The following is a 27,141-nucleotide window of genomic DNA, read 5'->3' on the forward strand; positions in this document are numbered from 1 at the left end:
CTTCCAACTTAGAACAAATCAAAGAAAGCTAAATATGTTCCCCAAATCGATCATATAGTATGCCTTGCTTCTAGTTAGCCGCCTCCAGCTTCCCCATGCCACAGCCTCCAATCAGGCTACAACCAAAGCTTTCACTTTTTTTTTTTTTTTTTTCACTATAAAGCTTTCCCACTTCCCTGCCTGCCTTTGAATCTCTGCCAACCGTAAGTGATAGCAGCTGACTCCTTTCTATAGCAAGCTCTGAATATATGGCCTCTGTTTGTCTTCATTCAGGCAGGCTTTATTTCCACAAACAAGACGGCCCCTTATCCTGCTCCTATCTGAAATTGTCTAAAGTTTTGACCAGGGCTCGCATGCACTTCAAAGTCTGGTGGCTTAAGTGTGAGATAGAGAGATAGATTGCATGCCTTCAGGCTGTGCCCATATGGTCCACACATAATTTTCATATTGCCCTTTCACTCAAGACAAACAACACAACACACACACTTGTGCACGTGCACATGTACCACTGGGATTGGCTTGAATCATTTATGTACAACACTGAATTATTTATTTTCTCATTTCAAGTGTGTTAAAGGCCTCCACCAAAGTTTACCCTGGTGTATGCTAACCCTGAATTGGGACATTTGCTTCAACTTATGTCACACCTAGGAGAGAAATCAAGTGGAGGCAGATCCTCACCAAAAAGATTTAATGAAGACACCACTGCTTATGGTGGTGTCTATAGCCAGAAGACTATGCTTATGGTGGACTCAACACACAAATCATTTTCTGACGGTTTTGAGACTTTTTTCCAGGGGTCAGCAAACTATGACCTATGGATTTGGCCCACAGCCTATTTTGTAAATAAAGTTTTATTGGCACACAGAAACACTCATTCATTTACATTTTGTCTATGGTTGCTTTTACTCTGCAAAGGCAGAGTTGAGAGGTTGCAATGAAGATGGTATGGCCTGCAAAGACTAAACTATTTGCTACCTAGTTTTCTACAGAAAAAGTTTGCTGAGCCTGCTTAGCTTCTCCATGAACTCTAATGAATGGATGCCCCAAGTTATCCTGTCATTTGATTAACATCCTGACATATTCCTTAGGTGCCAGCCAGGCTGAGCATCCAAGTAGAAATAAGATAGCATTCTTACCTTCAAAAAGCTCTCAGGCCATCAGGAAAGAGAAAGAAAAACATCATACACACAGGGTGATACAAGCAAAGAACAAAGAAGTAAAATTGTAGGCAAGGCTTCAGGGAGGAAGTCAGTGAGCAAATTATGTAGTCCTTGTTCTTCCCCGACCTGGATCCATCCTCAACCTTTTCTGCTCTGTTCTGTGCCCTGGACGCCCCAGAAGACTACATCTCCCATGTTCCCTTGTGCATTAGTCCATTCTTAATGCTGCTATAAAGAATTGCCCAAGACTGGGTAATTTATAAAGAAAAAAAGTTTAATTGACTCACAGTTCCACAGGGCTGGGGAGACCTCAGGAAACGTACAACCATGGTGGCAGGGAGAACAAACACGTGCTTCTTCACATAGCAGCAGGAAGGAAAAGAATGAGTGTCCAGTGAAGGGGGAAGCCCCTTATAAAACCATCGAATCTCGTGAGAACTCACTCACTATCACAGGAACAGGATGGGAGAACCCCCCCCCCATGATTCACTTATCTCCACCTGGTCCCTCCCATGACCTAAATCTCAAGATGAGATTTAGGTGGAGACACAGCCAAACCATATCACCTTGCCAGCTGGCAGACAGTTGGGTTTGAACAATGAGAGGTACCTGTAGGAGATCAGAAAGTGGGAGAGAGGCCAGAGTGTTTCTTCCCTGCTTCACCATATCTCTGAGAGTATCTGTGTCTCTGCATGATCACAGGTCCTTTCAGATGCTCCTCTCCCACATTTCCAGTTATCTCTGCGTTTCCATAATGCTATGTACACCGAGGCATTGAAATGGCTTCTTACCATTGCCCATCTCTAGGGTCTTCACTCATCATCCGTTGTTCATTTTTGTAAGGCTGTCCATATCTCAGTCAATAAACTACCTGCCCTTGAACCATCTGAACCTCCATTTGGACCATCAGTTCCTTGCTGGGACTTTGACCAATACAGCCCTTGTCTCTGTCTTTCTGTAACTCACTTAGTTAATCAACTGGCCTAACCCACTCACTCTGGACATAAGGTCAAAACACATTCACTCAACACTTGCATGAACACACAGCATTATATCAGAGGACAGATATTTAAAAGCTGGTATTTATATTCAGAAAAATGTTTATTATCAGCCTTGCCCAGGACCATTTTGAAAGCATACTTTAAGGATAAGAAGCTCTTTCCATGAGCAATCAGAGTTCATGTCAGGCCTTCCATCCATATGAGTAGATGAGCATCATTATAAGCCTGCTCTGGGGATTGCAATGTTCCCAAACATTATTGTTACACAGTCAACAGTTATAATGAGTAAGGCACTCATTGCTCACCAGTAAGTGGCATTGGCCTTTTTGTTCTCTTCTGAGTCAATCTCTTTATTGTTTTCACTCCTTTGGTAGAGATTGTTTTAATATGTCCCATTTCTGAGCAGATTCTCTCAGCTCATCTTCAAAATTCTGAAATTCCACTTGTGTTCCCGCTGGACCATGTTTGTTTATAAGGTCACAAAAGGTTTCTTTAAACTAAATCAAGCTGGGTAGCATTTCTGTGCCTGAAGTTTTCTATAAGCAATATCTGCAACAAGACAGAGGGGATTTTAAATCATTTGTAAGAGACTTAGATCCATGTCCAGGCTGACCCTAAGGATATTTCTCGCCTGTTTTATTTTTTTATGTTGAATGACATAATGGATGTGAAAGTTCTTTGTGAACCATAAAGACCTTTCTAATGTAAGGGATTATGACGATGATCTCAGAGTTTGGGAACATCCTGTCTTCTCAGGTTTATTTTATTCTCCATTTTCCAGGGGTCAACAGATTCTAAAGGAGAACAGGACTTTTTTTCAAGACCTCTTATTTCATTTTGGATAGAAGAGAATATAATTAATAATACAGTTATTCATTCAATTATTTATAAAATATTTATTGGATACTTTCTATGTGTCAAGCATTGAACCAGGGTGCTCAGGGAAAAAAAATGACATAAAAACACAGTTCTTGTCCTTAAGGAGATGAACATTAATTTGGTTCTTATTCTGTGACAGGCACAGAGCTGAATACTTCACACACATTATCTCTATTAGTCTTCAGAACGATACTAAGTTAATTACATTATCCATATTTTACAAATAACATGTAAAAACAAAAACAACCATGTCAATGATGAACATTTATTGAGTAGTGCTGACTGTGGGTCAGGTAGTGACCTAAATGCTTTATAAGCATCTCAACGAATCCTCAAAATATCCTTAAGAGGATTACATTATCCCTATTTCCCAACTAATAACTAACATTTATTGACCACTTAATGTTGGTAAGGCATGGCCCTAAGCACTTTACATGCATTATCTCATTTAATTTTTTAAGAACATCATGAAGGAGATACCACTATTATCCAAGTGCTTAGGCTCTAAGTGCTTAAGGAATATGCCCAAGCTCATCTAGCTGGAATTAGTAGAGTTGACACTCAAACTCAGTTCATTATAAAGCCCACAGTCTAAAGCATGCCACTAGACTGCCTCTCATGAACATATTTTATTCCCAGGATAACTGACTCTCAGAGGGAAAACAAACAAACAGATGTCAAGGCACACATCACAGCCAACATTAAAGAGGGATTGTTGGGAAATAAATCTGAAAGCAGATACTGCCTTTATTCACTTTACAGTCTTTTTGGATAGTTGGTGGCTTCGAGTTTTCAAATATAGACTGCAATTTATCTTAATTTACTATGGGATTTGTACCGTTAATAAATATAGTCTAATAAATCACTACAAAGAAAAACAAGGTTTTAACCCTTGAATTTTCTTTAGCTCATTACTGATACCAGTGTTTTCTAAGTAAACTGCCAAGTACTTTACATATAACCATACACCTTCCAGGAAGTGACCTCTTGCCAACTAGAAGATTCTGAAGAGTCTCACTGATCCTCTCCCCAAATTTTATTTAAAGGTGGGATCTCAATAAATTTAAATCACTTTTCCCCTATAGAAAAATGTATTGCTTCTAAAATGCAGCAATATGAGAAATTTTTTCACCATGATTATATTCTATACCTAATGCTTAATAAATGCATTAAGTTAATGCTTAGTTGAGGTTGACATTAGATCTTTAAACACACATATCAAGTCTGAAAGCTCAATCAAAAGCTATTGGCATAGTGATGTGCTATAAATCCAAGACAATTAGAACTATTCTGCATATAATATTCCAGTGTGGGGCCAGGAGGAAAAATGTTACCTTAAATTCCAGAACCTTCTAGAACCTTCCACCTCTCCACATTTGGTCTTTTAGGCTGCTAATGATCCTGGTGTGGTATGTTGGAATGGGAAATGAACTTGGACTCAGAAAGTTTGGCTTCTACCCCCAACCACTAGTTGAGTTACATTGCAGGAACCACCCTCCCACTCTGTACCCTACTTTCTCATCTGTGAAATGAGAGTAAACATTGTGTCCATATCACACAGTTGCTTGGAGCATCAAATTAGACAAATGTTAATTATTACTGTTATAACATTTATTGATTGTTTCCAATTTACCACATATGAGGATTATGTGCTTTGGGTAGTAATCCCATTAAATCATTAAAATAACTTCATGAGGCTGGGTGCAGTGGCTCACGCCTGTAATCCCAGCATTTTGGGGAGTGGAGGCGGGTGGATCACCTGAGGTCAGGAGCTCGAGACCAGCCTGGTCAACATGGTGAAACCCCATCTCTACTAGAAGAAAATAAAAAATAAAAAACAAAATAACTCCATGAGGTAGGAACTATTTTTCTCCTTACAGTACCCATAAGGGAAAGTGAAGTCAGGAAGTACACAGTAGTCACAATGGGACAGAGATGGGATTGTTAGAAAGATGCCAACAGATACAATTAGAAAAGGTGATGACTAAGGTTAAAGAAATTTTCAGAGACTTCAACAAGGAAAGATCTAACACAGAATGCTCCAACAAGAGGTATGTCACCCAGATAATAATGCTCTCCATAGGACACACACCAATGGGTATTATCACCCACCCCTGGGAGAATCTACATTCTGTTAAGTGCAACAAACATAACTAGGACAAGGATGCAAAACTTAAGGAGACACCAAAAAGCTTAATAACCAAGATAAACAACATTTAATCTTTTTTTTTTTTTTTTTTTGGAGACAGGGTCTCATTCTGTCACCCAGGCTGGAGTGCAGTGGTAATCACCACTCACATTGCAACCTCTGCCTCCTGGGCTCAAGCAATCCTCCCAGCTTAGCCTGCTAAGTAGCTGGGAATATAGGCGTGCACCATTACACCCAGCTATTTTTTATATTTGGTTTTTTTAAGAGACAGGGTTTCGCATGCTTCCCAGGATGTTATTGCAATATTTTTAAAGTAAAAATTAGTGCAAAACATCCATGATGAACAAAATATCAAAAATTTAAATAAAGACAGGTTCTGAGCCTACACAGCTAATGTCAACACTGTTGATTAGTGGGTTTGATTTTTTTTTTCCTCAATAATTTTGCCTTCAGTCAAATCAGTTTTAAGACCTCCTTGTACCTCCTCTATCTCACCATCTCCTATTTGACTCTTCATAGTACTCTAGTTTTAGGCTTGGCTGCCTGTCAGGTGCACGTAACATGTGAAAAACAATTCGGGCACATTGGAGTGTTTACTGAGAGTTTGCATAAGGCTAAGGTCAGCTTCTTAGTCCTGGAAATACTACACATACTGCAGGTCCAGAATTAAGGCTCTTCTAGGTACAGTTGCCAGAAATAATATAGGATGCCCAGTTAAATTTGAATTTCAGATGAACAACAATTTTTTTGGTATGGGTATATCCCATGCCAAATTTTGGCATATTTATGCTAAAAAAAAAATTAGCAAAAATAAATAAATTTTCATGGCTGCAAAATGGAATGGAATAGGCAAGAACAATATAGAATGAAAGGTCAGAAGTTCAAATGGAATGGGATGGCATAGAATAGAATGGCTAGTAATAAAATATAATTGACAGAATGGCATGGAACGGGATGGAGGAGAAGAAAATGGAAAAGAGGAGAATGAAATAGAACAGATGCCTGACATCTAATTTGTTTCAGTGCATTGTCATTTCTTTATACTTGTGAAATTCACAGAGTAAGGGTTTGAATAACTGCTCCCTGAGAGTCATAGTAGCTCAGGCTGAGTTTTGCAGATCAAAATAGAGGAAGAGGTCCCTCAATCCTGAAGACCCTCTGTTCAGAATGTCCAGCACTAGGAATCTTCTCCTTTTATTTCCAGGTGGGAGAGGAGCTGGGAAATTCTACACTATATATGGTTCCCTTTTACATTCTCTCTTCCCTGGATAACTCCTGCACATGCTTCTTCCTAATGCTTGACAAGAGACATCTACAGGACAAAGTGATTTTGAAGTAAAATCACACGCAGAGTTTTGACTTTGGTTAATCTGTCTACAAACTGCAGAAACACTATGTTGAAAGACTTGGATGTTGCAAAGGAAGCATGTAAATTTGACTCATAGTTGTCTAGTATCTTCAGAGGAGGCACAAACCATTCCAAAGAACACGCTTCCAAGAGCTCCCCCAGGGTCAGCTTTAGAGCCAGGATTGTCATCCTCCCATGAGGGACTTTATCCTGCATCACCACGACATCCTTGGAGACCATGTCCTTAAATGGTAGTCTGTGAGCCTGGAAACCAAAAAGGGACATGGAGCCCAAGGAGACCAGTCTATTTAAAGGTACTGGTGGGAATAGGAAGGTCCCTAGTGGATTGAGAGAGTCAAAGAGTCTCCATGACAGGACCACAGACATCTCACCAGCTCCCCCAGCCTTGAGTTTACCCTTCTCAAGACCCACGGAAAGTCCAAATTTATCAAAGGAGTATGCTAAGGACCAGATAAAACCCAGAGGCCAGAATTTCAGCTGACAGAATTTTGTTAATATGATTATTACAGCACATGTGTATTTTGTGTGTTCTGAAGCATGTTGGCATTCATTACTATGTGATACTCACAGTAAGTCTGTGAAAGAGACTGGGAGGATCTGATTATTCCCATTTTTCAGATGAGGTTTTTGTTTTGTTTTGTTTTGTGTTTTGTTTTGTTTTGTTTTTTTGAGACAGGGTTTCACTCTGATACCCAGGCTGGAGTGCAGTGGCATGATCTCAGCTTACTGCAGCCTTGACATCCTGGGCTCAAGCAATCCTCCCACCTTAGCCTCCCAAGCAGCTGGGACTATAGGTGTGCGCCGCCACACCTGGCGAATTTTTTGTATTTTTTGCAGATACAGGGTTTCACCATGTCGCCCAGGCTAATCTTGAATTCTTGAACTGAGCTCAAGTGATCCACCCACCTCAGTCTTCCAAAGTGCTGGGATAAAAGGCGTAAGCCACCACACTTGGCCTTTCAGATGAAGTTTCTAATGTCCAGAGGTATTTCATGTCTTGCCCATATCTATGCAGCTGGTAATTAGCAGGGCTGGGACCGTGTCTTGGGTCTTCCAGCTGGATTGCTTGGTGACAATGGGGTACCTCCTGCTACTTGTCTTGGACATCCTGGAAAATAGGCTTCTTCATGAAGAAGAGCTTCAGAGTGAGTTCAATCACCATTTGACCACTCAAGACCCCTCCTTCTCCTTGCTACAATGGCCAGAATTCCTCTCACACCAGTTGTTCTCAGCACAATGCCTCCCCTAAACATCCTTCTCCATGATATTAACGCACAGTGGTTTAAGGTGACCGGTCCAGGAGTCAGATTGCCTCTGTGTGAATCTTGGCCCTGCCAATTATTATCTGTATTAGATTCCATGAGTTACCTACCCTGTCTTATCTGTGTAACAGGGATGGCAGTACCTACCTCATAGAGTTGGTGTAAGGATTACATCTCTAGGAATGGGACCAGACACCAACGAAATGCTTAATATTATCCCAGTCCTGAAGTACTACGGACTTCAATTCATCATGGATGATTTTGGAAAACTACTGGCATATCAAAAAAGATTAACAATGTCTGTGAAGGAAGAGAAGGAAATGCAGATGTAAGAAAATTCCTTAAGAGATATGTCCTCATTTTTTTGTGTATATTTACTTCATTTTCCAATAAGCCAGCAATGTTTCATAGTCATGCATTCAACCTTTTAAAGACAGAGGGCAATGACCAAAAGCAAGATGTTCAGAATATCTTTGTAAGACATTAAACTCCAGGACTCTGCTAGTTATTCTATTACTGAGCCCAGTCTTCCAGCAGAACTCACACCGGTAACCGTGATTCACACTAATAAGTTGCTTTTAGTGAGCATTTTATATAAGCCAAGCTTGCTGCTAAGCGTTTTACATGAATTGTATGATTCAGATCACAACTCCATGCAACAGGGAGTTTTTGCCCCATTTTACAGATGGGAAAATTGAGACTCACAGAAGAGTCACATAATAATATGTGGCAAGACAGAGTCCAAACCTACCTCTGTCTAATGCCAAAAGCCCAGTGGTTAAGCACCACACCATGCATGTTACACCATCTCTTCTCAAGAATAAGCTCAGCTAATTACTAAATCAATTATTTAATAAGCAAAAAGAATCCCATTTTAACGCAATATATGAAACAGATAATAATATAAAAAGGAACTTCTGTGGATAAACCAGGGATTGGGTGCCACATTAGTTTACTGTTGTCTATAAACAGTTGACACTAACTTAGCTGCTTAAACCAACACCCATTTACTAGCTCAAAGTTCTGTAAGTCAGAATCCCAGGAAGACTTGAATAGAGTCTCTGCTTTGGGTCTCAAAAGCCAAAATCAAGTTGTTGGCCAGGCTGGGCACTTATCTGGAGACTCTGGAGAAGGGTCCCCTTCCACACTTGTTCAGACTGTAGGGAGAATTCAGTACCTTGTGATTATAAGACTGGAGTCTCCGTTTCCTTGCTGGCTGTCAGCATGTGGTCGCTGACTGCTCCTAGAAACCACCCACCTTCCTTCTCACGTGGCTTCCTCAAACTCCAAAGCAGCAATGGTGTGTCAAATCCTTCTCACGTTCCTAACGTCTCTGACTTCCTCTTCCTCTACCAGCCAAAGAAAACTCTCTGCTTTCAAAGTGTTCCCCTGAGTGGAGCAGGACCATGTGCATAATGTTGGTATCTTAAGGTCACCTGACTTGGGACTTCAATTGCATCTGCAAATTCCCTTCACGGCACTAGCTAGATCAGTGTTCGATCGAATAGCCAGGGGATGAGAATCTTGGGTGGCTATCTTAGCATTTCTCTCTACCAAAGGACCCAAACTCCACATGCCTGCCTGCCTGTAGCAGCTCCCAAAGTGCCCTAGAACCCTCTAGAATACAGTTTAATAAACCTGCTTTTTGTACTCTAGATCAGGGTTTCGCAACCTCAATCAACACTACTGACGTTTGGGGTCAGATAGCTTTAAAAAAAAAAAAAAACATGAATATGTACAATTTTTATTTCTCAATTATACCTCAGTAAAGCTGAAAAAAATTAACAGGATTGAAAGGACAAGCCCACAGTTCTATAACAATAGTTCTTTCATTATTAAGAATAATTCTTCTCAATAATTTCTGTCCTGTGCATTGTAGGATGTTTTGCAGCATCCTTGGCCTCGACCCACTAGACAATGAGCACTTCCAGTGGTAACGATCGAAACCGTCTCCAGATATTGCCAAATGTCCCGGGGAGGCAACATCACCACCAGTTGAAGACCACTGGTCTAGATTAAAATGCAGAGAAGCAGAGCATTTGGTTTCCAGAGACCTAGTGAACTAATTTGGGAGAAAAAGGCATAAATTTGTAAAAGTTTAAGCAACACTTCAGAATTTAAACCAAAAGCAAAGGTACAGAAATAGTGGTCACAGAAGCTGTGTGCTTGGCTGCTAAGCAAGTGCCATTTACAGATAATAGAAGAACTTCAGGAAATGGGAAGGTTGGGTGTGTACTCCCATTATCAGTCCAGGCAAGTCTCATGAAGGAGGAAAAGTCCAGAATTGTATTTTAAAATGAATAATGCCACTTCCAGGTTCATCCCAGAGGGCAAGAGGAGAGATGTGCAAAAATGTTGTTGGTATTATTAGAAATATTGAAAGCTTGGACACAACCTAGATGTACATGAACAGGGGAAAAGGGTAAAGCAGTGGTGTATTAATCAGAGTTCATCAGAGAAACAGAACCAATAGAACCAATATATTGTATGTGTATATATGTATGCACAAAATATATATGTGTGTGTATATATAGATACACATATATACATATATAGTATATATGTATATTTGTATATATACAATATGCATATATATATAGTGTGTGTGTGTGTGTGTGCATATAGGGTGGGAAGTATTTATTATAAGGAATTGGTTCGTGCAATTATAGAGGCTGACGAGTCCCAAGATCTGCAGTTATCACACCAGAGAACCAGGAGAGCCAATGGTTTAGTTCCAGTCCCAGTCCTAAGGCCTAAGAACCAGGAGCAGATAGTATATTTCCAGTCCGAACACCAGCAGGCTCAAAACCCAATGTTTCAGTTCAATAGCCCAGGCTTCTGTACAAGTCAAAGGCAGGAAAACACTGATGTCCCAGCTTCATGCAGTCAGACAGGAGGACATTTTCTCAGCTGTTTTGTTCTATTCAGGCCTTCAACTGATTGGATGAGGCCCACCCACATAGGAGCAACCTGCTTTACTCAGTCTATCAGTTTAAATGTTAAAACTCACCCAAAAACACCCTCCTGGAAGCATCCAGAATAATGTTGACCAAATGTCAAACCCCGTGGCCCAATTAAGTTGACACACACAATTAACCACTTCAAATGGATTCATTCATGCAGAGGAAGACCATGCAGCCATTTTTTAATGCAATAAATACATGTATTCTGATCCAGGAGAATGTCCACAATGTGTTATTTGTTTAAAACAAACGTCGACTTGCATAAGAGTATGTATACTATGGTCCCACATGCATAAAAGAGAAAGTAAACTATATGAAGCAACATACACATATGCATTTTTAAAGAATGTTTGTATAAACACAGAAAAATCCTAGAAGGATACGCAGCAGACTCAGTGGTTTTCTACCCCCTCCTCCTCCACAGAGAGTATGGGGGTATGTGTACCTTACTGGAGACTTTTGGTTTTTTATGTAAATCACTGAAATGTGCTAAGTGCTTGCTAAATGCTCAGCACCAGGCTAGCATGCTACATGCATGCTGTCAATTAATATGCATCACTATCTTACAAGGGACATAGAACTAAGGCCTAGGGAGGGTGAATAACTGTCCCAAGTTCACAGAGCCACTCCTCCATCCCAGGTCTGTCTGACCCACAACAGAGTCCTGCCCATAATGTACTGTCTCTACAAAGAGACAACTTTCACGTAAAATATAAATATTTTCATTATATATTTTATTCTTTAACATAGAATATATATGTATGTATATATGTTTATAGTTGATGTACCTATATTACTCCTATTTATTTTTAAAGATACATTTTCTTTTCTTTTCTTTTTTTGAGACGGAGTCTCGCTCTGTCACCTAGGCTGGAGCGCAGTGGCGTGATCTCAGCTCACTGAAACCTCCACCTCCTGAGTTCAAGCGATTCTCCGGCCTCAGCCACCCAAGTAGCTTGGATTACAGGCATGCACCACCACGCCTGGCTAATATTTGTATTTTTAGTAGAGATGGGGTTTCACCACGTTGGCCAAGCTGGTCTCGAACTCCCGACCACAGGTGATCCACCCGCCTCAGTCTCCCAAAGAGCCGGGATTACAGGCATGAGCCACTGCGCCCAGGCAAAAGAATACATTTTCTTGCTTACTCCAAAACAATAGAAATAGATGAGATCTGGGAAAGGAGAAAGCAAAAGCAACTTAAGTAGGGAGAATTTTTTTTTTTTTTTTTTTTTTTTTACTGTTTTATTTTGCATCTCCCCAGAAGCAGAGCCTAAGTACAAGGACTTAGATGCATGTTTTGCTTGTTGGGGAGATGATCCAGGGAAGTAGGAAAAGCCGAGATAAGGAAATATACACGCTCACTGCTGCAGACACCAGGGTTTGATTCTTCTGGGATCTCTGATCAGTAGGTAAAGGAGGAAAAGCTAGGTAGCTTTCCACTGGCTTCCATGCCCGCTTTGTGGAGGTTTAGCTCTAGGGGCGTTAACTCCCCAGTAGAGAAAGTTTGAGGTGGGATTCTGAGGTCATTTGAGGTGTGTCTCACCTGAAGCTGAAACAGAAGTAGATCAAGGAGATGCAAGACAGGAAGCCAAAGAAATCTGTTGAAAAATCACCTGAAGGATCGCCTCAGCCCAGGAGTTCGAGACTGCAGTAAGCTGCGATTGTGCCGCTACACTCCAACCTGAGCAACAGACTGAGACCCTGTCTCGAAAGGAAAAGAAAAGAAAAAAAAAGGCAAAAGAAAATCACCTGAAAGGGGATTTATAGTTCACTTTTGTTTTTCTAAGCAGTCTTTTTTCTAAGAAAAAAAATACAGAAAGTAGCACAGACTATTCACGTGAGTCAACCCTGACTGGTAACCCACTGAAATACATTTCTGAATGAACGCTGCTGGGAGAGAGGGGCACACAGCCCGCAGATAAGGTTGCAGAGGGATGAAGCCATAACACAGAGCACAGCTTTTTCCTTGTGGGGAGGCCTTTCAGACACTCGTGATGAACACACAAGCTCTACTGCTCTGAAGTCAGGCTCAGAGAAAGGAACAAACGGCAGGGAGAGGTTAACATCAAATTGCATCTGAACTTTCAACTACATTCCTCCTAACAGCTGCCTTGCGTAAGGATCCTGGCAAGTGCTTTTAAATTTTTATTCATGTGCAGACAGGAGAGGAGGTGAGGAAACAATTCTGAGATGAAGAACTCCAAATTATGAGAAGAATGCCAACTGTCAATAATCAAAATAATTCTTCACTGCATAATCAACACCACATCGGCACAGCTGCTGACGAAGAAACAATAAACACCAAATAAAAATAAAAATTTCTCTTTTTTTTCATGCTACCTTACAAGGAAAATCTGTACTGGAGCAAGGCTTTGTGGAATAGTTTCTAAAACATGCAATCAACATTTTCTTGAAATTACAGCTGGCATCCTCTATCTAGCAAACTTCTTTCTTTCCACGTTCTTATTTATACCTTGCAGAAACAGCTTAACACTCAATTGTTAGTGCCATGTGTTTGACAATTGATTGTGTACTGCCCAATGGCACACCTGACTTTACAGTATTGAGATTATATATGTATATGTGTGTCTCTGTTGTACGTGATTAGGATCATGTGACACTGATCAGTTCCACAGTGTCATTAGGCAGGAGTCCCAAACTTGCTCTTTGTTTCATAGGATGACATCAATCACAGTTTGAGGAGCAGGACAATCTTAGGTTTCTGAATTTAACGTCACAGGGTCCGGAGTCATTAGAGTGTAACATACTGGCTCTGGACTCAGACAACTGGGTTGGAATTACACCACCACCATTCACCATCACGTGACTTCAGAATGTCACTTGACTTCTGGAGGTCTCAATGTATTCATCTGCAGGATGGGAATAAGAATACTCCCTCATATGTCTGTTGTAAAGTAATTTGTGGAATATATTCACACAAGGCATGGCTCACAGTGAGCACATGGCCAGTGTTAGCTATTATAACTGCTCTGGGGTTGAGGAATAGCTTATCCCTCTGTCCTGAATTTCCTTCTACAACATAGTATTGGCCTACATTCCCTTTGACTTAGAACGATTTCTACTTTTTCCGTATTTACTATAACTTGGTTATTCATTTGGTTGTGAATTGCCCAAAGAACTATTAATGTCTGGATTCCGTAGGGGTTACAGGTAGTGGTGCAAGAGGTTAAGGGTGCCCTAGGGAAATGAACACAAGTCTCCCAGGTCAAAGGGTGAAGATGTACCAGCTAGTTGATTTAGCTCCTTTTCGGAACATATTCCCTTCATGTGGGTGGCTATAGTGCTCTGTGGGTGGTGCTGAAACTTGGAGATGATAGAGAACTATTCCTTCAAGGAAGGGATTATCTTCAATTCTATTGGCCTTGATCAAAAATGAACCCTTGTGAGACTGGCCGCCAAGGGTCACATGGCAGAGGTGGTGCTATGTGTTTCTTCTTTCAGAGTACACAAAAAACTACATTTCCGAGATTCCCTTGGAGTTAGATTAGAACCATGTGGCCAATAGGATGTGAGTAAGAGAGACACTTCTGAGGCTTGCCTTAAAAATATTTAAAAATATTTCATCATGTCTTTTATTACCTTTCTTGTTATTCAGCATTCTAGACAGAGGGAAGAGAAAATGAAAAGGTCTTGAGACAGAAACAAGGTGATGTGTTAGAAGCCTACCCAGAACTAAGTGTAAGGCCTCAAATATATATATCAAAAAGGAGTGAGTTGAGAGAGGTGGGCAAGGGGTAACCCATTTCAAGAATTAATATGTAAATACTTTATTCATAGGACACCACCTCAGCCTCTCATTTACAGCCCATTTGTTATTCTAACAAGTTTCATTATCTGGCTTCCAGATCCAGAACAAATTAGAGACAGCTAATCTACTAATTTTTTTTTTTTTTTTTTTTTTTTGAGACAGAGTCTTGCTCTGTCACCCAGGCTGGAGTGAAGTGGTGCCATGTCAGCTGACTGCAACCTCCACCTCCCAAGTTCAGCAATTCTCCTGCCTCAGCCTCCTGAGTAACTGGAGTTACAGGCGCTCGCCACCACTCCCAGCTAATTTTGGTATTTTTAGTAGAGAGGGGTTTCACCATGTTGGCCAGACTGGTCTCGAACTCCTGACCTCAAATGATTTGCCTGCCTGGACCTCCCAAAGCGCTGGGATTACAGGCATGAGCCACCACGCCCGGCTGAAGCAGTTAATTTGATGGGAGCATAGAACTGCTACAAGTAGACATACCCTCATCGCTAAGATGAGGATATTCTATCCCACCCACAAGCCCTCCACTTCTCATAGGTTTACAGGGCCATTCCCTTCAACATTCCTCATACAACATGACGTCAATTCCCTTTTCACTTTAGCTGTCTCCTTTAAACCTCCTCTCATTCTCTTATATCCTCTCACATCAAAATTAAATGCAATGTTGCATGTGTGGCTCTGTCAACAATGACTGGAGCCTGTGTGTAAGAGGCAGCCACAAACTCAAACACTTCCAGGGACAGAAAGGTAGAGTAACTGGGTAAAGAAAGCAAGTATAAGACAACAAGAAATAGTGCGCCTCAGGATGAGTAAATGAAGAGAAAATGCCCAGCCAAAGCCATTCTTGCATCAATCATGAGAAAGGATGCAATATTCTGACCCAGATGATTTGCGTAAGTCAGTCAAGACATGGCATTTTCGCCCAATATGACTGAAAGAATGGATAGTTCATATTTTAGGGAAAGATGTCTTCATCCCTCCTATTGGACACAAACCAGGACGCATGAGCCGCCATCTTGCCACTGGCCACCACCTTACAACCCTGAGAGGAGCAGGCCCCACGTTGAGAAAATCAGGAGGGAAACACGGAAGGTACTTGCGTCCTTGACGATGCCACGAATCACTGAACCAACCAGTCCTAGAGCGTACCCTAACTTTAATTTATGTATGAGAACAAATGTTTTCCTTGTTTAAGACGGTTTCAGTTGGGACTTCTCATCTCACCCTCAGCAGCATCCCAGAGAGCACAGAATTCAGTTTTTAAGTGCTGTGATAACCAAATAAGACGTGCCCAGGTGCAAGACAGAACCCTTGCGCATTGGCTATGTGAGCTATACTGTAAGTGCAAAATACTCCCAGATTCTGAAGGACTTAGTGAAGAAGAAAAAAAAAAAAGGATCTGATTAATACACTTTCTATATTGATTACATCTCTAAAGAATGATATTTTCTGTATGTTGTTTTAAATAAAATATATTCAAGTCAGTCTGCCTATTTCTTATTTTTTAATTTGCTTATAGAATATTAATATTACATATGTGTTCACATTGTATTTCTATTAGACAGCTCTGATCCAGTTATTGTACTTCTTCCAATCAGAATGAAGACATTAGGTCTCTCAAAATTATCTACTAATACTTCATTTACTGTCCACAAGAGTCTCTGATCTCTTCTTAGCCTTTTTAGAGCTTAATCATTTAATCATTCTCTCCATATTGTTTTCTGCAGTTATTTTCTTAAGTGAAGAAATTTATGTTGATCCTAATTGTAGCTTATAAGTCCATTGCTACAGGCCAATGGTTCGCCAGAGGACATGCTGGAAATTTGTGGGGGCAATTTGGGTTATCACATAAGCGGGGGTGGGGGGCACTATGGCATTTAGTGAGCAGGGGCTTGGATATTGCATACTCGATAAGACAACTGTCTCACTTCCCACGCCCACATGCCAATCCCTATACCTATACGTAAAACTGACCAGAATCTGATTTCATTTTACTTATAAATATAGGTATTTTTGGCATGGGGCTAATGTAAATGAATTCTCCAGGAAAAGCAACTGCTGTGTAAATCAAGGGAAAGGTATACTTTGTTTTGCTCAGAACTTCAGAAGTTATTCATCATTTAGGAAAATCACACATTTACAACAGTGGCACTGGTGGTATATGAGTCACCAAAGTAGCTCAACTGCTTTGATCCACATTTGAGCTGCTCCACTAAGATAATTCTACGCACAGGTACTATTAGGTTGGTGCAAAAGTAATTGCAGTTTTTGCAATTAATAATATACCTGTTAAATTTGTATTTCAAAATGTCAAATATAAAGAAAACGTGTCAACAGTATTCAGTTGAATATTGTCTTCTCTTAAATCGAAACTAATTCATTACATCAGAGGCAAGCATCTAACTACAATCAGTTCTGATATAATATAATATATGCATTCCTACAAATCACTTCACTATGCAAAATCACGCGATAAAAAACAGTGTTTATGGGGAAATGAAATTAGAGGCATAACACTCAAACACTTCAATATTGATGCATTTAGAGAAAAGAAACAAATAAATATGGTTGCACAGTTTTACAGATGTTAAACGGTTAAGAAATAAGTACCACAATGCACACGGTACTTTACCTTGAAAAAGACCAAAAGTTTGCTAGTGTATCTATGGGCAATGGAAAGGTACAGCTTGTGAGTTACTGTGGAGAGTCACTCAGAAGCTGCACCTTTCTGTGGAAAGGAGAGTTGTATGAATGAGAAGAAAGGGTGTAACACCAGTTGTAGGTGGGTACAGCTCACCACATGCAAAGAACTGAAGTTGCTAGAAGATGTTTGAGCCGTATGCAAGTGGACTCAGCTGGATGCAGTTTCCTGTGTTCACCTCGTGTTTCTCATGGAAGAAATCATGCACAAGCAAACGGAAATGTTTATTTGTTCCTTCCTCTATCAGTCGTGCTGTAATTAATTTGCATTTCCAAAACAAGTATTATGGCAGAACCGGTCGTGTGTCATTATATTTCCTAGTGTGATATTATTTTTTAATGCCTTTTATTTCTCCTTTATACTACATTTAGGGCTTTACATTAAAGGTTGGAAATTACATGTCTACGTGGCTGAGACATTCAGTTCACAATAATGAAAGTGGCACTTCAAAATATTTCATATAAAGAGGGTGTTGGGTCTAAAAGGAGTGAGAACCTCTGATCTAGCCTACTGAGTAGTTGCTAAAGAATTGCATTTCTATGCATTTGTTACTCCTCTTTGGTATGTGCAATCCATAGACTTAACAAATGTGTCTCCCACAGAGCCATTCAAATAACTAAAATGAATTTTTTTTTTCCAGGACAGGACTAAAGAAAGAATTCAGGTCTTGCCAGTAGAAACCACCCTCTCATGCATCCATTAACCAGCCCCTAGACATTCATTCAATCACAAAATGACTTCACCTTTCATATCTGTCCATTTTGCCCAGAAGGTTAGCAAAAGAAACCCTACCCAGGGGCTTCCTGGGTTTAAGCCAGACCATGAAGCCAGACCATGAAAGCAGACCATGCTGCTTGCCACGTTCACATAATCCTCTGGCCTAAAATTCTCAGCAAATAGAGAAGCTCATGTCATTGAGCTTTTCTGGAAAAGCCTGAGCCTGCTGATGTTCCTTTAGAAAATGGTGTCCTGAATGGAAACCGGTGTTTTGTGGTCTGACCAGCACAGGAAATACCACCACATGAATATAACACCTATTTTGATTTTGCTTTTGGTTTTTATAAATGAAGACATTTTCAAAAGAAAAGAAAAAAAAGTTATTGGGCTAGAGCAACAGTTTCCAAATCCCATCACCTGGGTAGTGTTTAAAAATACATAGAACCACTCCCTACTGCAGATCCACTGAGGCAGAATTTCTGGAGTTAGATCCCAGCAAGTGACATTAAAAACAATTTCTTCAGGAATTTCTGGTGTGCGGCAATCATGCTTGGAAGCAAACATCTCAATCATTATCTCCTTCAAGTAGATATTAATAACTACTTGATAACTGGAAAGATAATTTCAGTTAGCTTTCCTACAATTGGAGAAGTTTAGGATTTTTTTTTTTTTTTTTTTTTTTTTTTTTTTTTTTTTTTTTTTGAGAGGGAGTCTCACTCTGTCACCCAGGCTGGAGTGCAGTGGCGCCATCTCGGCTCACTGCAAACTCTGCCTCCTGGGTTCACGCCATTCTCCTGCCTCAGCCTCCCGAGTAGCTGGGACTATGGGTGCCCGCCACCATGCCCGGCTAATTTTTTGTATTTTTAGTAAAGAAGCCCCAGCCTCTAGCACAGTAGTTGGCACGTGTATTAGCATTCACTAGTTAAAAAATCCTAAACTGGCCGGGCGCGGTGGCTCACGCCTGTAATCCCAGCACTTTGGGAGGCCGAGGTGGGCGGATCACGAGCTCAAGAAATCGAGACCATCCCGGCTAACACGGTAAAACCCCATCTCTACTAAAAATACAAAAAGTTAGCTGGTCGTGGTGATGGGCGCCTGTAGTCCCAGCTACTCGGGAGGCTGAGGCAGGCGAATGGCGTGAACTTGGGAGGTGGAACTCGCAGTGAGCCAAGATGGCACCACTGCACTCCAGCCGGGGTGACAGAGTGAGACTCTGTCTCAAAAAAAAACCTGACTGACTCTTATGAGGCATCAAATCCTGGAATCCTTTGCAGGTGGGGTGAGTACACAGGGAGTGGAAACTGGAAAAACATTGAGTTAGTAAAGACAGGTACTTGGTGCCTTTAATTTCAGCCTACGTCTCAGATGGAAAGGCTCCTGAGTAATAAATAATAGAGCACACTTTGGGCATAGTTCATTCACTATTCTTCCAGACACATTTCGAATACCATTCAAAGCAAGCCGTGAAAGCTCTGATTAATATACAACACAGAGCTCTCTCTATATACTCTCAAGGGTAAAAATACTGCTGAAAAGTCAGTTCTTTTTAAAGCTGAGCATCTAACACCACCTTGTGAATGATAATAAATGGCAGGCTAAGCTGCAAGGTAGCCCAGCCCTCTGTCTGGGTCTGCAAGTTTTATTTACACAAAAATGCATACCCGTTCTTTGGCCAAGGGACCATGATTGTCTTCCGGTGAGATAAGATTTCCTATGGGACTCCTGGTATTTCACAATTTCAACTTGGTCAGAAATAGCAACCCAAACTCTCATGGGTTTGTTTTTCTTTTTTTTCTTTTTCTTCTTCTTCTTCTTCATAATTCCCATTCAAGCAACATTAGGAATGTACATGTATTTGCTCTTAAAATAATATTCAAGTTATCATTCCTACAATTGGATAAGTCTAGGATTTTTTTACAACTTCAAATCTTGCTGAATATTTAGGGAAAAGATGTATAGATAAGGGACAAAAAAATGTTGTAAGAGAGAAAATCCATACACCACCATCTTCGTCCCACTAAGTATGGACATAGAAACTTAATATGAAAATGGAAACTCTTGAACTAAACATCTTCAGAAGAGTGGCATTTGGACATTCTAGAATGGAACATGGCAATACCAGTTTTAATCCAAGAAGACATTCTTCCACGGGTGGTTCCTCTGAAACACAAGCAAGCTGATTGCTTCTTGATGGTGGTATATTTTTCCTATTCACAGAAGCCTATAGCATGATGAAGTAGAAGTTGCTGGCAACTGGGGCATTTGTCTTACCATACTTTTAAAAAACCACCAAAAAACAGCCATCTGGGTACTCTGAGAATCAAATCAGGTGCTGTATGTGAATGCAATTCACAAAGGGTTTTGGACACTGGTCACTCTCTCTTCTAGGCCCTTCAACACCTAAGCAAATACCTTGTGTAAAGAGTCCTTCTCATGGTCTTTATCTGCTGTCACATCTTTTTCCCACTTTTTTATGGGCTTCTTGAAGACAGAATCTGTGTCATCATCATCATATCTCCAGCAGTTACAAGAATGAGGCACCTTATGAGCATATCTTGAGAAAGTAGACGAATGAATGAATACATGAAGAATGAACTAGAGGAAGTCAGGATGTTGCCATAATACTATGAGAAGACTTGTCAATCAATAAGGCTATCTCCCCACCATGACAAGTAGCTAGAAGGAGAGCCCCTCATACTAAATGCTAAAACCACCAACAAAACCAGGAGAAAGGCAACCCTCCAGCACATCCCACTCAAAATAAAATTCCCTATCTACAAAAGGATTGTGTTGTCAACTTTCCATACTAAGAGTGGTCCCCCACATAGAGGGGAACAACACACGCTGGGGCCTGTCAGAGGGTGGAGGTTGGGAGGAGGGAGAGAAGCAGGAAAAATAACTAATGGATATAAGGCTTATAACCTGGGTGATGAAATAATCTTTACAACCAACCCCCATAACACACATTTACCTACATAACAAACCTGCACATCCTGCACACGTACCCCTGAGCCTAAAATGGAAGTTAAGAAAAAAAGATGGCCCCTATATTTCAGCAGTTACTCTGAATTAAGAAGTTAGATGCCTGGCTTTCAAAATATTATGTGCAACGATGCTTAATTGTGAGGATAGGTTAGATGCCAGCATCTCTGTCACCAGAAATGCAGGAACAAATGTGAAAGAAAAAAAACGTAAAGAACACAAAGCCATCCTAAGCTCCGCAATAACCTTAGTCAATGAGTAATGCCCAGTGAGTATAAGGTGAGAGCTAACTTTTTTCTACTTGTAATGTACATTTTATCCATTTAGTTGCTCAATACCTATATTAGCCTTTTGGAGTATTTAGTAGTATATTAGTCTGCTAGCGCTGCTATAGCAGAATACCACAGATTGGGTAGCTTAAATAACAGAAATTTATTTTCTCATAGTTCTGGAGGCTAGAAGTTCAACATCAAGATGCTCGCAAGTTGGTTTCTGGCGAGGCCTCTCTTCTCAGCCTGTAGATAGCCACCTACTCACTGTGTCCTCATATGGTGGAGAGAGACAGATCTCTGTATCTCTTCCCCTTTTTATAAGGACACCAGTCCTGTTGGATTAAAGCCCCACCCATATGATCTCATTTAACCTTTATTATTTCCTTAAAGCCCCTCTCTCAAAATCCAGTCATATTGGGGGTTTGAGCTTCAAAGTATAGGTACGGGGGTGAGGAGATAAATTTAGTCCATAACAAGCAAACAAACTAAATTTAATGCATACGTTTTTCATTCCTTCATCTATGAATATTTATTGAAGAACTACGGTGTATCAGATGCTCACTAGGCGATAGAGACACAGCAGTGCCCAAGACAGCTATAGTCCCTTTTCAGCCTCATGGAGCTTTTCATCCACTACTAGAATAGGAATTAAGCACCAAACTATACAACTAATTTCTAAAGTGATAATGGGGAGGAAGAATTAATAGTATAAGACAAATGTAACAAACATAACTCAGAGCCTATAACTTCATGTGCAAATTGAGATGTTTGGTCATGTGCAGGGCACCACAAAAAATACAAATTTATATCATGGGTGAAAAAAAAAATGAAGAGAAAACCAGTACTTATGAATGAAATACGATTGTGTCTGCCCTCTCCAATTCTAATAATTAGAATTCCATCTATTTCAGTGAGTACCGTTCAGCACTAGATGTATTTATTTCTTAATGGTCATTATGGACTCAAAGATAATTATAGAAGGATATTGCAGCATTGTTTGTAGAAGAAAGAGTAATAACCAAGTGTCCATCAAAGGGGAATTGGTTACATGCATAGAATACCTCTATACAGTATTCAAAAGAAGAGACTAGGGCTGTATATACTAATATGAAACCATATACTAAAAAAATATATTGCATTTAAAAAAATGAAGTGCAGCATGACTTGTAGAGTGTGCTTCCATGTGTGTGAAATTTCAGGAGAGTCGTATAGATTCAAGTAGACTTGTACATACACAAACTATCTCTGGAAGAATATATGAAACAGGATGACAGCCAATGGTTGTTGCCTCAAGAAGGGTAAGGGGGTGTATGAAGGTCAGGAGTAGTAAAGAGACATACTTTTATTACAGCTGAAAATGTATATCTTACAGAGAAAACATGATCTCAAACAGCATATATGAAGAAAAGTTGTGTTAACCAACAATAGAAGCTCATTTTGTAATCTGCTCCCATCTCCAATGTGTTTGCTTAACAGGATTCTCTAAACATTTAGACATAAGGTAAATGGAATTAGATGGGTAGAAGGCAAGGTTTAAATACCACTGGGGGAAGCTGGAAGTTGGAGAGTTAAAAAGGTGAGGGGTGAGAGATTCCTATGACCAGTAAACAAAGACGTATGTTTGGAGGATGAAGCTTTGATTAGAAAACATAATTTTAGGTGGTATATAGCTACTTTGTTGGATAAAAAGTGATTCACATAATGAGACAATTATTCCCCTTTCAAGTCTTTTTTTATGGCTCAGTTATGATCAAAGAAGAAGTCTCAGTGTGGTGAAAATATGTCTTTAAGACCTCTGGACACTTTCCTGAAGTTAAAATTCAATAACACTGTTTTGATTTCACTGTTTCTATTCACAAATACCCTTCTTAGGGCAAGTGACTCTAGTTTCGCACTGACGTATTTTTTCTAAAATAAAGGTACTTAATTTTAATTTTTTAATGAGCCATTTTTAATGAAAATTTTAAGTAATATAAGAGGTGCAGAGAGATAGCAAAAATTATAAACATGAAACATGAATGACTAAAGTTTCAGAAGCAGTGGCTTGAGAAATTCTTCTTAGCCTGGAGTGTAGGAAAGCTGCACAGTTGTGTGGTTGTGATTGTTGTTGATTTCTAATTTCCATCCCACCAAAGAAGCAGTGAATAAAAATGAGGGAGATTTGTTTTTTCTTTTCTTTTTTTTTTTTTTTTTAGGAAGCTGCAGTTTCATTCTCATTGCCAGTGGTATTTATCAAGAATATCGTTACTTTCCTAAAGTTGATTCTTTGGGTGACTAAGACTCCTTAGAACCAAGAATGCAAGCACAAACTCCGAAGGCCTAATTAAAAGTATGATTCTTGCCCTGGTGCATTAACACTAACTCTTTTGTTAGCATCCCATGAGAAGAAACACCTCAACTCAAATCACATTTTCCTACCTCCTCCCTTGCCAGTTCCGCCACTTTTTCATTAGCTAATCCCAATTAAAACACTTTGTTACTAAAACCATAAATCTCTGCCACTCTCAATAAGCATAAATTATACGGCGAATAACTATATTCTATGTCTATCCAGAAAAATAACAGCTCCCACCCCCCTCCTGTTTTTTGCCATCTTGGGACTCAGAGCTTCTAAGTCAACACTCACGGTTTTTAATCTGGGTTCCCCACTCCCTCTAATTACTTACCTATAAAGTTAAACTTTTTTAAGGAAGAAAATTACCACCAAGGCCCTTCTCTAAACTTAATCATAAACTGAGCTTTTTCTTCCTGTTTGTGAACAATTTGAGGTAGTAGGAAAGGCTTGGACATTATATTTACAGCTAACTCTGCCATTTATCAATGGAATGACCTGGAACAGCCATCCTGGCTCACACCTGGGCCTGAATCATAAACAGAGGAGACCAACCTCAAGGGATTTTGTTTCAAAATTAATTAAGACACATGTAGACTGTGTTTAGCACAGTGCCTGGCACAAAATGTGGGTTCATATTGTATAAGGCGAAGCAGTGATTTTGTTTGTTTCTCTCATGGTCAGCAATTGCTTAACCCAACATTTCATATACTAAACTAACAAAAAGGAACATACCTCATCCTGTGATTGATTTTCAAGCTCATTTATTCCTCATTTCTCTGTGGTTTAATTTAATTAAATTGAGCAGCCTATCAAATATTGATTTTAATAAAATCTTGATTAAGATTTGAGCAATTATCAAACACACTTATTCACACTATTCTTGCATTTCAATAGAACCAACCTCAAAAACCAATTTGCTTTTAAAATAAAGAAGTGATTTTATATATATTCTTCAGTACATTTTCAGAAATAGAGAAAAAATGGCCTCCCATTGTTGTCATTAGCCAAGATAAGCAGCAATGTCTGACTAGGGTTTTGAAAAACTTAATCCAGTGGTTATCTCATCTTCAATGAATGGTAGAAAGGGAAACTCAATAAAAAATTAACTCCTTTCATAAACATTGATTTGGCTCCTACTGCGTACGAAGTACTATTTTACCCAATGCAAGTAGACGTAAGGAAAAGCTAATTATGCAGTAAGTTTTAATGTATGTGGAAAAATTCAGCCACACTTAAAAGTTTTGGACTTTATTAAATACTAACCAGAGAACTATATTTATTCCAACCCGTAAAACTACTCTGTTGTGTAATTTATGAATATAGTCTCATTATTAGGAGAATCTAATGTAAATGTGATGGTATAAATTATCAATAGTATTATATTAGCAATTAACCATAAGTATAAGACATTTAATAAGTTAAATATTTGGTTTGAAAGTTAAGTGCTAAAAAACTGTTTAGCCGATAGCTGTCACAGCAGCACCACCTAGAGGCCTTTGAGGAGTAACACAGATCATTTCCCCAAACTTGCCTTCTTACTTAGAGACAAAGAGCAGTAGCTACTCCATTTCAGCATCTTGTGTCACTGAAAGCATTTTAATTCTATTGAGCACATTATTAAATCTTGAAATATTTATAAAACAGCTAAATTAAATTGAATAACCTTAAAATCACAATGCATTTTGGCAAAAGATGCCAATATTCCCCCAGGCATAGGAGATGAAACTGGGCAAATATGGGAGCAGCCCAGGTCCTGGGACATTACATGAGACACAGGCATCCTCTCTCTAACACGCACCTCCTTATTCTGTCTTGATCGCAAACACATGAGCGCCCAGGCCGACTGCACATTTGGTAGCACTTCAAAGTTATGTTCCTGAGCTACTGCCAAAGTGTAGTTAGAAATGTTGAGAAGAAATTAACTTTCCATCGTTAATATCGTTTATATCAACAGATTCACTTACGAATTCCCTTCCACTAGCCAAAGCTGAACTAACGTTCTGGAGGTGGAATTCAAAGAAAAATGACAAAATAATTTTCTTTTTTATTGTTTCTCATCCTCTCTTCTGTCATCTTTTATAATTTTTCTCAGAAACTACCTTGGATTAAAATTTAGATGATAAAACAAGTCAGTTCATCATAGAAATGAGAACACTCCTTACATTATTTGGTTTCAGAATTTCAGCAGACTGTGCTGACCATCAGCTGACTGCAGCTTCACAAGCCAATGGCAAAAACAAAAACAAAACAAAACAAAACCACATTTACTGCATATACAAGTGGGGGCTAGTGAGGCACAAAAGTACCGCTCATCTTCAATTCCACTTGAAGGCGTTGTCTGCCTCAGTGAGGCGGAGGTGCTGAGTCATATTTTGCCAGTCAGTGCATCAAATGCAGAAGTCTGCAATAACCTGTACTTTCTTGCCTTCATATATGAAGCCAGGGTTCCTACCTGAGCACACTAGTAAAGGAAGGCAGTAGGTCCATTCATGCACATGCTCTGAATTTCAGGTAATGCACTTGAGTACAGTTAACCAAAATAATACTAAGTTTTGCCTAGAGAAGTTTTTTCCCCATCCTGTATGCTAAAGTCATAACTGAAATCACCTCAAACTGCAGTACCTTTAGTTCTTTGAAACATCAAACCTTTCTTGCACCTGTTTTTCCCTCTGTCTCACCCCTACACCTACTCACCTAACTAGTATCCAAGTCTCCTTTGGATCTCAGCTTAGATAGCACTAGTCCAGGATTCCTTCTAGGATCCCCTCACAATGGGTTAGAATGACTTTCTATGTGCACCAATTGCAACCTATACTTCTCCTATTGGGAAACTTGGTGTGCAGCTTTGCAACTGTTTGTTTTTTAACCGTATCCCCCACAAGGCTGTAGGCACTGTGCAAGCAGCGGATATTTTTATCTTATTTATAGTTGTATTCCCTTCATCCCCATGATTCTGCCTCAAATATTCCATCAATATTGCTGAAGGAATGACTGTCCCACATAAGTCTGCTTTATCTTGGGAGGGACTCTAATGTTCTATTCATAGTCTCCATTTATTTGCCTTCCAAGCATGGGCCTCAGCATCCACTATTTTGCTCCCACTCTTACCTTGTTCTTTTAATATCCAAAGTGGTCAGAAGAAGTGATCAAGATTCAATAAGGTAAGCTGTCTCCTGATGGTCAAGGCATTCTCTTCACCATCTCCAGGCTCCTTATAGGATCCACAGAGAAATCATCCCAATTTCTGAGTCAGCTGCAAGAGAAGAAGTCAACCAAATAGATTTACAAAAGAGATCATGCTGGAATGTCTGGTGTGACATTACAAGGCAGCATCCTCCCTGGGAAGGAGATGCAAGTCCTTCCTTTTGCCAATCAGGTAACAATGTCCTCTTCTCTCTTGTATGCAGTTGGCAGAACAAAACAGAAGGAGGACAAGGGAGCTCAGCCTTGTTTCTTGCTCGACCACATATTGTGTCCACGACAGGCTATATTTTGGAACAAGAACAGCATAGAGCCATCTAGATAACTTGGAGGATATACAATAAGCACTCCAAGACAGAAGCAGAACTATCC

At 39.8% G+C, this 27,141-nt stretch overlaps 1 long non-coding RNA gene across 3 annotated transcripts in view; it reads right to left on the reverse strand.

Moving 5' to 3' along the window:
* The window catches only part of LOC102144542 (uncharacterized), a 384,854-nt gene that overhangs the window by 346,626 nt on the left and 11,087 nt on the right, over positions 1–27,141 (reverse strand). For all 3 annotated transcript variants that reach the window (XR_010583939.2, XR_010583941.2, XR_012429170.1), the window contains one exon: positions 26,677–26,821. This is a non-coding gene — a long non-coding RNA (uncharacterized lncRNA). The remainder of the gene's footprint in view (positions 1–26,676; positions 26,822–27,141) is intronic.

Source organism: Macaca fascicularis, chromosome 20, assembly GCF_037993035.2.
Source record: "Macaca fascicularis isolate 582-1 chromosome 20, T2T-MFA8v1.1".
Taxonomy (NCBI): Eukaryota; Metazoa; Chordata; class Mammalia; order Primates; family Cercopithecidae; genus Macaca; species Macaca fascicularis.